At 35.2% G+C, this 16,152-nt stretch overlaps 1 protein-coding gene across 2 annotated transcripts in view; it reads left to right on the top strand.

The window, feature by feature from the left end:
- Window positions 1-2,334: 2,334 nt before the first annotated feature.
- Window positions 2,335-16,152, top strand: part of Nlg3 (Neuroligin 3) — a 116,626-nt gene continuing 102,808 nt past the window's right edge. For both annotated transcript variants that reach the window (XM_073079420.1, XM_073079419.1), the window contains exon 1: window positions 2,335-2,515. The gene's annotated coding sequence lies outside the window, so the exon portion shown is untranslated. The remainder of the gene's footprint in view (window positions 2,516-16,152) is intronic.

Genomic DNA, 16,152 nt, shown 5'->3' with positions numbered 1-16,152 from the left:
AAAAGATTTGAAGCAGTCAGACTACATGTTGAGTCGTGAAACCTCAACGACACACCTTAAATTCATTCGCGTAACTCCCTAATACATTTTCCTGGAAACTGTATACACATGTTTATTTCTTTACTCAAAGAAAGATGGCCGGAAAAAACGCCGAAAAGGCTATCAGGGCCGATTCTCTGCATACAAGCCACGATAACCATAACCCAGTCATTCTAAAACCAACTCTACCACTATGTAATAGGCTTAGGTGAAGTGCATTTATAAACTGGCCGGGTTCTGTAACTGTAGTGTCGTAAAAATAGCGTTCCGTTTACGGTGATACGATGATGACCGAATTGTTCCGAATTTACCCGAATAGGGCCAAGTTTCTAGTTTAAGGTATGAGATTTGGGTTTTATGACTGAAATTTATTAAGAACCTTTTGAACAGAATTAACAGAACTTTATCATGACGTAAGTTGAATGAGATTTTAACTTGCACTTGTCAAGTAATAAGATTCGTATGATATAAAATTCACAAATTGCGTTGTTATCTGTAACTTATTGAATAAAAAAAGAAAATTATGCGAAAAATAGAGTTCTTTTTAAAACACTAACAAACAAACGAGCATGCGGTCTATTTGATAGTATATGGCTACTTCCTCATACGCACATTTGTAATCCACCCCAGATAAGATTATATTTCTGCCTTAGGTTGGCTTTAGATTTATTGCTTCCACTGAAGACTAAATTAGAACACCGCGGATATGTCTTACCATACCCACTTCACACGGGAATACAGTAGTGGTTAATACTGCTGTTATCAGGCGGGAAACCTGTTAGCGCAAATCAAATCTAGGAACGCTAATCAAATCTATGTCTAAGTCACCACTTATAAATCGTAAGTGTTGTCACGCTTCATAACGAAGATGTCTACAGCGGAGATTTGAATTCGTTCCAAACTTCTTATTTATTTCACCGTAATAAATCAGATTTTTGTTTGACGCTCGTTAAACCTTAAAGGGGAATAATGTTTACCTATTAAATTACACGATCTTCATAAGTGCATCGGAATAAGAATTACCAGAAAATCCAAAAGAAACAACAAATTGACAGTAAAATACGCACAGCCGTGTGATGATCATGGTAGGCTCCCCTTCTAGGGATAGCAGCGCAAGGTTCAAACCCCTATTTTATCAAAATTGATTATCACTTGCCAAAAGAGCGAAAAAACATCGCGAGGAAACCTACACGCCTGCTAATTCTTTTAAAATAGGTCTGTGAAGTCCATCAGTTCACATTTGGTCAGCTTGTTGAATCTATGGCCTAACGCTTCTCATTTTAAGAGAGTCGAGTGCCCAGCAGTATAACGTGCCCAGCTATGGGATTATAATGGATGTGCTTCATAAAGCAGATTGATGTGACTGTACTGTTTTAATGCAATTTTGTCACTTATGAAAATTTACTCAACGGAGCGCAAATAAATAATTTCTTACGCGTCGGACAACCCATTATGCAGAACATTAATATGCATTCACAAAACGAGAAGTTACGATAGACGTCCATTTGTCTGTTAGGAAAATATCAGTTCATTAAATACCAGTTTATTTTGTATCTTTTGTATAACTTAAGTAGTATTAGAAGATTCCATTTGAAATCGTTGTAGCAAAATGTTTAAACATATAGCCATGATTCATCAAACCGTTGTAAAAAATATTAAAATTTTTGAGCTTTTGAAAAATTTTAGTTTTTGCAATCATTACAATTGGTAAATTCCGAATATGTTCCTATGACTATTTTGATTTGATGTGAGATCTAACGTATAAGGCTTGACAATTCAGTTCTTAGAAGCAGCGACCTAAACCACCACCTAAACGATTTTCGAAAACACACTGCGGTGGGAATATATAGTTTTTATTTTCATTCAATAATCTAACTTATATACATTATTACGTATCACATAGTTAATATATCAATAAAAGATTCCGAAAATAAATGAATATCATGTAAAACGCAAGAAGTTATCTTACAACTATTTATACCATCATCAGGTACGCGAACATATGTCCAATCAAATGTAGACATTAACAAAACGGGAGCCGGGAGAGCGAGCAAATTTCCCCAGACACGTACAAAATAAACGTCGTAAGACATTCACAATAAGTCACATCAATAAATCCGCGACACAATAACAGAATTAACGCGATTTATCGTCGCGCGATTTTCGGTCGAACCGTTAACGAGACCGAACGAATCGGTGCGGTTCGGAACAGTTCGGACGAGTTCGGGCTTCCCACCCGAGGCTGCGCGGGAAAGATGCGCAGTAAACGAATGCCTTCAAACCGGACCAGTGCTTCGCCGCGCGTTGCCGCTCCGACCGCGCCCGGTCCGTCGCGTACGATTGGTAAAACCGTAACCGCGATCCAGTCGCATCCGGTCACCGGTAAAACGGATCAGTGTTGTGTGTGTTCAGTGCAATGGAGTTTAGTGAGTGCAAGTTCAGACTTCGTGAGTGTACTTGACGGAATTTCGTAATGGTAAGTTTAAACATATGAGCGCGTAGCATGTATGTTTGTATGCTGAGTGGGGGAGGAAATGATTAATTTTAAATTATACACAACTCTGCCGTACAGAACCATTAAAGGAGATTTAAAGATTTAATTTTTAGAACCGTACAAGCATTTATTTTGTCCATAAATTGGATTCAAAAATTGGTCGCAAAGATATAGTCGTAAGTTTATGACATTTTTTAAGGTTCCACACCTGAAAAGGAAAATAGAAACCCTCATAGGATCAATTTGTTGCCCTTATATCTGTCAAGACCCCTTTTCTCAGGAATACGAAGAGATATCAAGTTAAAATTCATATTAAATATGCAGGGCTACGGTTTCTTCCAGCTGTAAATAATTGAAAATTATAGGTCAACGCCATCAAATGTAATTACCGTTTATATTACATCATTTTGCATAATTTGCCATTTCACAATAGAAACAAAATCTATAGGGTACTTCCCGCTGACCTAGAATCATAAAATTTGGCAAGAAGCAATGTCTTACAGCACATGTAAAGCAAAAAATATGAACACTGTAAATATGTACTCTGATAAAAAACCGATTTTACAAGAACAAAGTTATTACTTGTCGATGGAGCTGTTATTAACTTATTATTTGGTGAACGGATACGGAACCCTCTATGCGCGAGTCCAATTCACACCTTACTGTTTTAGACCTTTTAAAAATACGCCTTATACGCCTTCTAGTATGTACGTACCTGTGCGTAATTTTTCTTCTGTAACAAACTGATTTTCTACGTCCGTTGCGTGTTGTTTATAATTGCAGTATTTACCACAGGTTTATAAGTTTCGGATAAACTTCCGTTTAGAACATGCCTCCGATCGAACTGAATTTTGGTACACCTATCGATTTCGACCCGCAAATGAAGAATATCGTACTCAAAATACCCGCAAATAATATTTTCAAGGTCAAATTGCTCAAAAACTATTTTTTTGCTGCTATATTTCTCTGAAACAACTGGGTCCACGCAAAAAACATATAGAACAAAAAATATGTATTTCTTTACGGTCTACAACTTTTGTTTGGAACGTTTTTCTCTAACGTTCATATTTATCGCAAAAAGCGCAAAAAACATCAAAAAAAATCGTTTTTGAGCAATTTGACCTTGAAAATATTATTTGCGGGTATTTTGAGTACGATATAAATGTGCTCATGAATAAAGGTAAGGTCTGGATTGGACCCACCCGCTCGCAGGGCGCTGCCGCGCCCTGCTCGCTTAGTTTTATATTGTCTTATATGTTCCAACCTAACCTAACCAATTCAATACGAAACACTATAGGCTAGGCTATACGCAATACTATATTATTGGCTAGGTTAGGTTGGGACAGGGAAAATTACATTACCGACTAAAGAAAACTCCGCACTATATAAATATAACGCGCGTGCTAAAATGAAATTTTCACAATTTAATTTCTCGGTAACTATGGGTATGCGCCAAAAATCCCTTTAGGGGTTGTCTTCGAACATCCAAAGGAAAGTCCGAGCCAAGTTTCAAATCGATCGGACGTGGGGGTTTTCGGAAGTGCACCACATTTTTCTCCCAAACAACTGGGTTTATGCGGAAAACATACAGAACAAAAAATGTTGATCTTTTTAGCGTCTACAACTTTTGTTTGAAACATTTTTCTCTAACGTTCATGTTTGCTGCAATATACGCGGAAAACCAATAAAAAATCATTTTTCAGCAATTTGACCTTGAAAATATAATTTTCGGGTATTTTGAGTATGATATTCTTAATTAGGGAGCCAAAATCCATATGTGTACCAAAATTCAGATCGATTGGAGGTATGTTCTAAACGGAAGTACACCCTAAGTTTCTGGCATTAACCTCAAGTAAGTAAATTATCCGTAAAATAGTAGGTATATTTATAAGTCGAAATAAATTTTGTGTTTTTGTTATAATTTATTGTGTTTTGTTATAATGATTGATATAGTCCTTGTTTTCGTAAATAAACGTTATTATTATTATTATTAAATCTGTACTACGATTAATACTAACAAACACTTCTTACTACAAATAAACGTTAATTTAGGCATTTTATTAAGCTTTAAAATATTGTTATTTCCCATTTTTATTTATTAATTTTAAAAAGCAATGATAATAATAACATAATTATAATTACACACACAATTTACTAAATATTATCTATGACAAACAAATCATATCAAAGTTAAATCAATTTAACAATCAAAAATATTCAAGTACTTTGTACCGATTATTACATTTAATCTCTATAGAAACATTATTAATAATAATAAATGCAAAAAATAAAGAGGTATGTTCTTTAACGGATTAATAGCTACTTCAATGATAAAACTTGTCATTATGTTTTATATTAAGGTAGAAAAGCAAATAATAAATTTCTAATCAAGTCTGAGTCGGTCTTGCGCTAAGAATCCTGAATAAAATGAACACACGTTAAGCCGCATTACCCGCTTAAAGTTTTATTTTAAAACCTTTAAGTAAAAAAAAACAATTGAACAAAACTATCAAATTCATATTCTCTCTACCACACACAAATTGAGCCTATATAGCAAGTTGCGTAATATTTCAATTCAGTCTCCAACGGACAGTTCAGAGTGACAGTTGAAGCGTACTTGACGTATGTATGAAGCCTGTGTATGTATTCAAAAGCACTTGGAATCCGAATAATCTAAGCTTGGATCCTTCAAGGATACCTTCTATGTACGAGTGTTATATAGACGAACATTAGTTTACAGCACTAACAGCGATTAGCGATTAGCGATAATTTTAATCGCCAAATGAAATCTTCAGTTTGGCAAATTTCGAAGGTAGCAGCTAGATACTGCGCAGAAATATTATTGACATTAAAAGTTTATCTTCAACGAATCTGAAGACGGGTTGCAACCATATAATAGTGTAGCGATTGCAAGGCTTATGTCTTAAATGCCATACCACCATATCATCACCGCCTGCTTTAAAGCCAGAATATCCATGCATAAGTATTGACTTAATCCGCAGTAATCCTACCTGTAAGTGACTTCATAAAATAAAGCACAAATCAGTCAACTTTTAAAATCATTGTCCTGGCCTGACCTGACCACTACCGCCTACATTCCGATTTTTCTATAGAACATAAGTATAACGAATAAACTAGCTGACCTGGTAGCTAATAATGTCGTAAAGGTCATCTTATTCTATAAATATAGAATAATATAGATTTCTAATGACTTTACTACAATACCAATCGGATTCTAGCATGATGTGCGATGTCTCGACAAAACAAAATGATATTTTGACTGAAATTTATTTTATTTTATAACCTAAATGGGTAAAATCGTTCAGTAATATGATTTAATGCAGCATCGATTACACATGTAACCAGATTTCCATATACTTAACGGAATCTTTGATCTCAAGAAATGCAAAGAAGATACTTATCAAATCAATAATTCATTAAATACCTGCTTTAAGTTGTAAAAATACTTTAATACTATATTTCGCTCTTTCATCGCTGATAGTGAGACGGATCCATTAAGTGGAGATCCTTCAAGACACAATGGTCTATGGATATACATAGTTGAAGCTCCGCTCTTAATCCATTGTTTAACCCGCACTACCCTCATCATTATGATTGTGTTATGCAGTAGGACTGTAGGTCTGACATTTCTGTAGAAAAGTACTGGGATTTAAGTTTAAATTTTTTGTCATCAACATACTTATCATCTACTAAAGATTTCTTAACCTTAACGATTAACCGCTGTAGAGTCAACTTATCCTGATGATGCTCCGTTTTGGAGCAAAACACGTGTTGGTGATGGTATGTATAGCGGTGTATATTTTTTTTTCTTGCATTTGAATGCATCATTTGTGGGGGGGAGGGCAGTACATACTACATTTTTTTAAATATATACGATCATACTCGTACATACTGGGAGCGGATAGTTGCGTAGTGGTTTTAATCCTAACTTAATAGCATGGATTTCTGCAAAGCAACGCCTGATACAATCAACTATCTAACATACTTATGGCCATCAAACGATTAGTGTCCTAATGCTGAAAGGTCAAGGCCATAGTCCGTCAAAAACAGGTTTTGAATTTATAGAGAACAAATTCATTGGAAGAAAATTTAAATGATATTTCCTTACGATATTTATCTTGTCTGTGAAAGAAAATGAAAGTTAATTACGATTGGTAGACTATAAAGTCTCATTTGAAAAGGGTGTAAAACCCTTTGTAGTGACATAGAAGTCGGTTGTATTTTTTGTTAAAAAAATTTTTTCACCCTTTTTAGTGATGACATAATAACATTTATATTAATACAATATAAAATTGTATAGACGTGATCATGAATGAAGGTAAAGTCTGAATTTACATTGATTGGAACCGCCCGCTCGCAGGGCGCTGCCGCGCCCTGCTCGCTTAGTTTTATATTGTCTTATATGTTCCAACCTAACCTAACTAAATAGTCAATGATGAATTGGCTTTGCAATTTCATTAGAACCCACACCAAATATCTTCAAACAAAACTCAATTATACCCATCGGTTGAGGAGTTATATATTTTGTCTCCACAACCCACTCCGATCTTCATCATATTTAAATGGGACCAACTTGTAGCAATTGTCCACACACGAAATTAAAGGCATTAAAATAGGTTCATAAACGGCGAAGTTGGTACATGGGTGGGGGACTTCCCATCAGGTGCACTGCATACTAGTTTGCATCTTCTATATTATAAAAAGAAAACATATTCTAAATTCTTCGCTTAAATTCCAAAGTTTTGTAAATCTAAGTTGTGAATAACGTTGCAATATGAAAGGCGCTTTTGTACGGCGCCGCGCGATCATGAAATATTGATATAGCGTTTATGCACTTTTTATGTTTTGTTTGCAGTAGACCATTTTTCCCTATTTTGCGGAGTTTACATAAAAATTCACAAACAAAATTCTGAAAAATTTATACCTCGTACGTATGAAACTGCAAACTGAAATAATGAATCCAAATTGACTCCTAAAGTGGAATTAATTTCTTCCCAAAGTATTATCAGAACGCTATGAGATGGGATTTTACAAAAAGGTGAAAAAAGAGCTCTTGCTTTATTGCTAACCTAAACCATAAGAAAAAAATAAAGGCAACATTTCAAAGGAAAAACTTTACACAAATCACATGAAGCCTTGAGGTACATGTACAAGACAATAAAATACAAGAAACGTATTAATGGTTTTCTTAAAATCTATGTGATCAAAGTTGTCGAGAGTGTCTTTCACAAGATTAGGAGTCTATTCGGATCTTTGTATGTGGCTCGAATCGTTCTACTTGAGCTTGTTCTAAGGTAAGTACTTCTCAGAACTTGTCTGAGAAGACTCGAGTAGCGTTCCAATAGCTCTATTACAGTTTGAGCTACTCGTAAAACTATACTTGCATCGTTTACCTGCTATCTAGTGTGTAAACTTAGTGTAGTGAGTTATGTTTGTGTCGTCAAGCCATTACTGTCCCACAGTTGTGCACGGGTCTCTTAACAGAGTGAGACGGTTTGGGGCCATAGTCCATCACTCTGGGCAAGTGCGAATTGATAGACTTTACACATCTATGCATCGATAAGTATAGATATCTCACCGCCTTGTAATTGAAGGAAGCCATTAAATGGTTTAAACGGCTGACAAATGTGTCAGCCGTTTAATGGCTGTCATGGTGTAATTTACGCGGAACAATGCCGACATGTGCAGTTAGACGTGCAAAAACACGAAATCGAAGAAAAAATGCGGAGAAAAATCGCTTAATTCGTAAATGATCTAAAAACTACATTTTTAAAATATTTTTCATACACGAGAATAGATGACAGTGACAATTTCTATTGTCAAAACTGGTTACATTTTTTTGTTAAGGATGAGTGAGTTATTTTTACTAATCTATGCATCTATGAGACCTTTTTAAAAGTAAAATATTTGTTAATTAAAATCTTAGATTAATCTTTTTCAATTTGACTTATTAGGCACTTAAAATAATTTGAGCGAAAGTTTCTCCCAGATATATTTGTGAAACTTTAATTAAGCTTACAAATTAGTTACTAGTTAAAATACACTTATAAGAAGTCAGAAACTAATAACAATTAGTATCCAGCTAGTTGCCTTATTAATTAGTGACTAAGTTGGACTCGTTCTTACAAAAATATATTTTGTACACTTTAAATCCCAATCTAGTGTCACGTGTGCTGTGAACATACACAGGTTTGAAGGTGGTAGAACACTTTGTGGTTCGACTCCGGATTTTAAAAGAAATTAAAAAGTTATTTAGTTAATTGACAAATGTTTTTATAGTCTAGTCAACTTTCTCAACAACGCTAACGACTAGTGACATATTATGTCCATGAGCGGCAGAAGACACTTACCATCAGATGGACTGCATGCTCGTCTGCTACTCGTATATTATAAAAAAAAAGATTACCACTACATGAGAGGACACAGGGCAGAAATCGAAATCCATTTTAGGTCAGGGATCGAATTAAAGTGTTTTAGAATGATACCATTACAATGTGTATGTGCGTCCCGCAAAACATATGCAAGCAAGTTTAACTGAATTTAATTTCGCGACTTTGGAGAATAATAAGAATGGAGTTTTTCAAGCGTTTGGTTTTTGTTATTTTAATAATAATTTCCAGTTTATTGTGACATGTTTTTCCCGAGAGATAAGATTTATAATGTGACAGCTGGAAATAAATTCCATTCATCCATAATTCATCCACTAGCCCTTTTAAGTCTATTAGAATTAGGCTTCACTTAATTTCTCTAAGTACTTGCGTATACTCATTAAGTCTGAACTATTTCTGCATCACATATTCACACAGTTTCTATGAAACCATAATAACATCATCATATTAAGCCTTATTCCAAAACACGGCTAGTATAACGTGAATACGATAGTGCGATAACGTTGTAAGTTTGTAGTTTCGAAATTTTGTAATTCCACAGACACCAGGTGTGACTTCAAAGTGTAAAATGGAGTATGGAATAGGGATCCAATGGATTACATTATACTATTACTAGTATTTTTATGAGTTTTAAGCAGTAAAGAGATAAACGTTTGCAGTCCTCATAATTACGTGGTTAAGCGGTTACTACCGTGCATAGAAATCTATAACCAATTTCACACAGATCAAGGATTTTACCTGAAGAATTCGTAGATGCACTACCACTCCTCGGAACTAATATGATCTAATATAATAACTCTCGAATAAGTATAGTTTGTTTTGTATAAACTATAGACACAATCCGCCCGATTATATTTTATTGCTATTCTACAAATTATATTTTTCTGCAGTTTTATGACAAAACAATTGTTACATTTTTATACATTAATTTTAATGTGATACTCTAAATAAATGTTGCTTAAATTATGTAAGATAGCCTTACAAAAGCTTAACCAAATACCCTCAAGCAAGCATATGTGATGAAACTTGTACTTTAGCTAGTAGTTTCAAAATCCCGAATCCCCGGAGACGGCAGGTGCAACGAATTTCAAAGTGTAAATTGAAATGGTTTTTGAAAGTAATGGGTTTCTTGAAACAGATGGTAGTGTAATTTAAGGGTAAAGATTAAGTTTAAGGATAGATAGGAGTAGATGGTAGGATAGGTATTTTTGTGCACTGTTAGCGTGGTGGTGGTTATTATTAACATTATTTACTAGTTGTCCTCCAAGGGAGTGGTGAGACCTGCGTTAAAAATGTTATTGCTCTGGAAATTTCATGGGTTATATTTGTTTCCGCGGAACCCTAGTTCTTCTTATCAAAGGAATTTAGCCTAGTGCTTAATTGCCAATGAAAGTTCTGTCAAAATCAGACCACCCGTTTTGAATATTAATCGGAATAAACTGACAAAGCAACAAAATAATAATTATATATTATATTTTCGTTGCCTGGAATAACTTAAAATCATGTACAAAATTCAAACTGAAAAGTTACCTATCATCCGATCCCTCATTATATCTACCCTATCTATATAAAGTTAATGAATCCAAAACCCGCGTGACCTTTGTATAAATCCATTGAACTAGTGATCAACCTATATTATCTGAATGCAACTGACCCACCGTTCCGCCAGTGTCATTTGCTGATGTTTTTGCTCATTGACCCAAATACCGATTTCAGTGATGCACACCATTTCTGAGGGTGTGGTGTATTGGTTGGAAATTTGTAATTATTTTAGCAAATGTTCGGCTAATGTTGGTGACTGCTTTTTTATACTAGGATTTACATTGCCTCACAGACAACGTATGACCGTCTACAGCCTAGGTATGTAGTGTGACGATTTTTGGAATAACATTAACAGAACATTTCTCAAAATTCATTTCTGAGTAATGATAAATTATGAAATGTTCCTACATTAAATGAAATGTATGTAATTAATGAATTAGAAGAGTTTTTTTATTTCAAAATATTTATCACCTGTCTACAAAATTCTCGAATGGTAAGGAGTGTCCTTATCACAAAATTCTTACACAAAGAGGATACTAGAACTACGTATTTATATTACCAAGTTCAATACACACATGAGATAGGAAATCATTATAACATTTTGTTTTTTGTATATCGTAACTTGGATGGACGGGGCATCAATATTAATAGTGAATACATTTCTCACCTCCGTTTTGCTGACGATATCGTCATCTTAGCGGAGTCTCTGCAGGACATCGAAGAGATGCTGCACAGCCTGAGTGATGCATCCGACGTGTTGGTCTCGGCATGAACCTCGACAAGACAAAGGTCATGTTTAACGAGCACGTCATGCCGAGACCAGTAATGATCGAAACATCGGCTATTGAAGTTGTTTCTGAGTACATTTATCTGGGCCAAACTCTAAGACTCGGCAGGAACAGCTTCAATCGTGAAGTCGATACACGCATACAGTCGGGCTGGGCAGCATACAGGAAGTTTCGTCAAGTCTTCTCGTCGCCAATACCACAATGCCTAAAGACTAAGGTCTTTAACCAGTGCGGCTTGCCGGCTATGACCTACGCTGCCGAAACGTGGACTCTGACTTTGGGACTAGTCCACAAGTTAAAGGTGGCTCAGCGAGCTATGGAACGAGCTATGCTCGGAGTCTCTTTGCGGGATAAAATCCGTAATACGGAGATCCGGCAAAGAACGGGAGTAACCGACATAGCTCAAAGAATCAGCAAGCTGAAATGGCAGTGGGCTGGTCACATATGTCGCAGAACCGATGGCCGATGGGGCAGGCGAGTTCTCGAATGGCGACCACGTATCGGCAGACGGAGCGTAGGACGAGTAGAATGAGGGCAGCGGAGGACTGAGTGTTGTGGCACACCTTAGGGGAGGCCTATGTCCAGCAGTGGAATAACAAGGGCTGAAATGATGATATCGTAACTTAATACACTCTTGGATTCGACCAAAATATAAGAACAACTTAAAATACACCTATCAGAATGTACACGCTAATCTTAGAAATGGGGACGAAAGCTTGCTTTAAATAAAGTCTAGTAATAAAGTTCAAAGGTTATCAGTTCCACCGAAATACAATAAAAACAAAATAGCGAGACATAAAAAGATAAATTTCTCGTAATTTGGAAGTCAGTCCTTTTGGTACTTGACAAGTTTTTGTGGCATGGAAATACAGAAAGATATATCTGTAAATAAAAGATAACACCTGTAGAGAGTTACATGAATAAAAAATTAGCTTTTGTCTCTTAAGATTAAAACGTTAAACTTACAAATATTACATTTTGTATACATTTTACACCTTCAAATTTAATCCTATGTTTCGTGTTTTACTTTTATTTTCTTACTCGCCAAGTTTCGTGAATCTTTTAAGTCGTGTCATGCTTTAACTTTGGTCCTGAATGCTTAATAAAGTCCTAGATTTTGTCTGTATTTTACAACAAGATTTAATACTTAGGGCTATAGAGCGGACATTGTCATGATTTTTATTCAAAAACTTTTTGGCCGCTTCATACGGACACCATTTTGGATTTATTGACGTTTGAATACGTAATACCATTGGTCTTAAGTCACTGACAGAATTCATTCTTTACATAATTAGATAGTTTTCGAGTAAAGTATCTTTATTATAATATGAACAGACAGACACATAGATTTCTTTTTCTAAAATTTTTCGTTGACAGACCATAACAACAGATAGTAAAACGGAACGTAAATATAGGGAGTTTTCATAATTTCACTACAGAACCCTAAAAATAGAACGAAATTACGACGAATTTCAAATTGTATATTTATATTCCGAATCTTGAATAGTTACACTTAGTACATACATATTACTTATTCAATATACCTTACCTTTTTCGAGACTACTCTCATTGGACACTAAATAAGCATTTAAACAGTTCCGTTTGTCACCTTCCGAAATTAATAAGCAAGAGATCGATATTCGGTGTTCAAGTCAAGGGGCTCTCAAGCGCTGCTTATAACGCGTAACGTTTCGCTTTTCGATAGCGATCGTTTGAAGGAGCCTTAAATAAATTGTAAAGATACTGTTTAATTAGAGCGATTATTCATTTCTAGGCTCTTACTGTAATTTTTTGTAGATATATCCTCGGACTTTGTAAAAGAATTACACTTCATGTTCGGGTGTCTTACAGTTTGACTTTATGAAACAGTCATTTTTATACCATATTTTCCTATCCGAATTCAAAATTGAAAATTCCATCAGCAGTCCAGTTTCATGGCCTGGCGATCCATTTAAATAGATACAACACCATCTATAGGGACACTGACAACATAATGTTGCACTAACGGTGAAGGAAATCCTTGGGAGGATCTTAATGTCTGAATCTTCTTTGGACAAAAGTTTTCACGGACCTGTGAAGTGCACCAACCCATATTGAGCCTGCGTTATAGAGGGTTTCAAACTCTTATCACTCTTGGACAAGTAATCCGTGACCAACAATCGAAGACAATTAGTCGAAAATAATGACGATGATGACGTAAACTTGGCCTCTTATACCAGTGCTTAAACCTGCTTAAACCTTAAAGAAGAGATCCTTATTACATCTATGCGTCTAAACATTAACAAGGACGCAGATCACATCGAAAATACGTTTATAAATATCTTATAAGTCAGGTATATTTTTATGTTCTTGGGTGGCGGTACAATGAGACCGTTAAATTTGATCACCGATTGCGGTAACACTTGACGTTGGAGCTAACTAGTAATGTTCACTAAAATTTTACGCTAGAATTGGGAAGACTGTGTTATGGACTTATAAACGTGGGTAGGGAAACTAAGGCACATAATGGTTAAACTATACTACTTCTCTCTTACTTATAATTTTGTCTTATAGTGATCTTAACTTTATGGACATTTACAGCTCCATATGTCATGGGTGCCATGTAGTCAACCACATATCCAGATCTAAAGTATTCCTTTCATAACAAACGAGTAAGATGACCATTTAGATTACGTTGTAATATTTTTTCAAAGAACGCTGCTAAAATTGTTTATGTATTGTGTTCAGCAACACATACAAAGAAACTATAAGAACCGCATCAAAATCTATGTTTCTCAAATTCTATATCCTGCAGTGAGCTAACAAGGCCTTATACCTTACGAATACATTTCTCGCAGTGCTATTGATACCGTTCACATATCCTCAGCAATTACACCTGTAATAGGATTACAGGTTGTTACCGAGGAGGTTACAGATGTGCGGCTCTACACTCCGTAGTCAATACATTTAGTGGTATGGGATGAGAGTCACTTGTTTAACTAGAATGGGTAAGCGAGTAACGATATCTGAAGAAATCTTTTTTCATCGTAATCTATGATTCCGAATGTGCTTTACATCAGTTAGTCCATATGATATTCAGTGCTACATACTTCGTTTAAAAAAAAAAGTTTCCGCATCATTTTTGCGCTATGTTGATGACGTCATTCAGGACTATCCCTTAGAATTGGTACATATTTTAACTAAGTAAAAATGCCAGGTTTCTAGCACAAAAGTGTTTAGTTCAGCAAAATCACCACATAGCATATCAGTATTGCTTGTAGTATTTCCGTTAAATACCTTACCATAAAATATTTGATACAAGTTTCCTCCTTTTATAACTTCTTTAAATCCCATTATATCCTTACGTGCGATTTCATCTTTCCTCGTTTTAAAGTTGCTCGTTATAAGGGAAACAAATGGCTAAAGCTATCAGTGTAACAGTCAATTGGGTTTGAAGTATCATACGCTCCAGCCAGGTAATCCTATCACAGTCAATTTGGCAGACAATTGTGTCGCCAATCGAAATTTTGAATTGAAATGTATGCAGAGCAAATAGTTTAATTGTATCTTATATACCTGTAATTATAACACCGTATCTACCCGTAATTTCATGGTAATATTATAAGTCTTACCCAAAATGGGAGTGTTTGTAGCATTAATTTTTAAAGTTTTTGTTATGTTCATGTCAGATCATTAAATATGCAAGAAATTGCCGGTGCCCATCCCCTGGATTTGTCCCTTCATACGACATGTATGGTAAGAGAAGCAGTGGTGGTGTTCTAGGCTGATACCGATGCACACGAAAATTATCTTTTAAGTAATTATAAAATATTTTTGTATTCATTCAATATTACAAATCAAGTTTACATTTATAAAATTAATGCATTAACAAAACTTAGGATAAACTTTAAACAATCATATAATATTAATTTAACGAATTTAACATTTATTTATCTTAAGAAAATCTTCATACGTAAGCAACATAGCCTAAAAAACATATTGTATTTAAATAAAAAAATACTTGGAATATCATAAAAATATGTAAAACGCTCTTTGACATTTCATATAACCGAATTTTTAAACACTGGTATTAAATTTGGAATACAACAAATATTCCTGCAACTATAACTACACCGCTTCGGAATTTGTATGATGAAAATTCCAGAATGTTGACAGTAAAATGCATACCGTATAATATGACGATTATGAAATATTCGTCGTTTACGTGTATCCATATTCGGAATATGTGCACAATCTCTTGCAAATCTTTGCAGTGTGTATCAAGACAGAGAACTAAGTTAGAATGTCTCGTAAGTGTATACTTACGAGACATTCTAACTTAGTTCTCAGGTAGCAACGCAGCTGTGAATAACGTTAGATAGAATTTCAATCTTATTAGGAGTTGACTACCCGATATCTACAGTTTATCGTTAGGAGGACTGTATATTAGTTTGCTATTTTAATTCAGTACAATAAGATCGTGGCATGCAATGGACCTATATAGTTGAATAAGTTCGGCACCACATATTTTAAACTAGAATACTGCAATGCAGCTCTGCTGCCTCTATATAACAGAGTTGCTCCAATTATTCACTTCTTATAAAATTCTGTATCATTTGCAGATGATACAAGGTGGGCTGATGGTTGACTTATTGACAATTGGATTACAAACCGTAATAGAAAGAAGAAAACCTTTCATCATATTAATTGGACCCTTGACCATTATCCCCAAAAGTAAACAGCACAAACAAAGGATTGACAGCAATGCGCTCATGGGTCATGTGAATGGACCTACATTTGAGAGTATTAAGGCCCCAAGAGACGCTAAACGCCCTCGTTTCCTGAAAATATATCAGAGCGAGATAGTTCCCGACAGAGACGCAGTGGCCGGTCTCGGTTG

This window comes from Epargyreus clarus, unplaced genomic scaffold (genome assembly GCF_041222505.1).
Source record: "Epargyreus clarus isolate Ecla_fem2 unplaced genomic scaffold, WU_Ecla_fem_2.2 ptg000014l, whole genome shotgun sequence".
Taxonomy (NCBI): domain Eukaryota; kingdom Metazoa; phylum Arthropoda; class Insecta; order Lepidoptera; family Hesperiidae; genus Epargyreus; species Epargyreus clarus.
The sequence above is the reverse complement of the archived record's forward strand: the minus strand, read 5'-3'. Positions and strand labels throughout refer to the sequence as shown.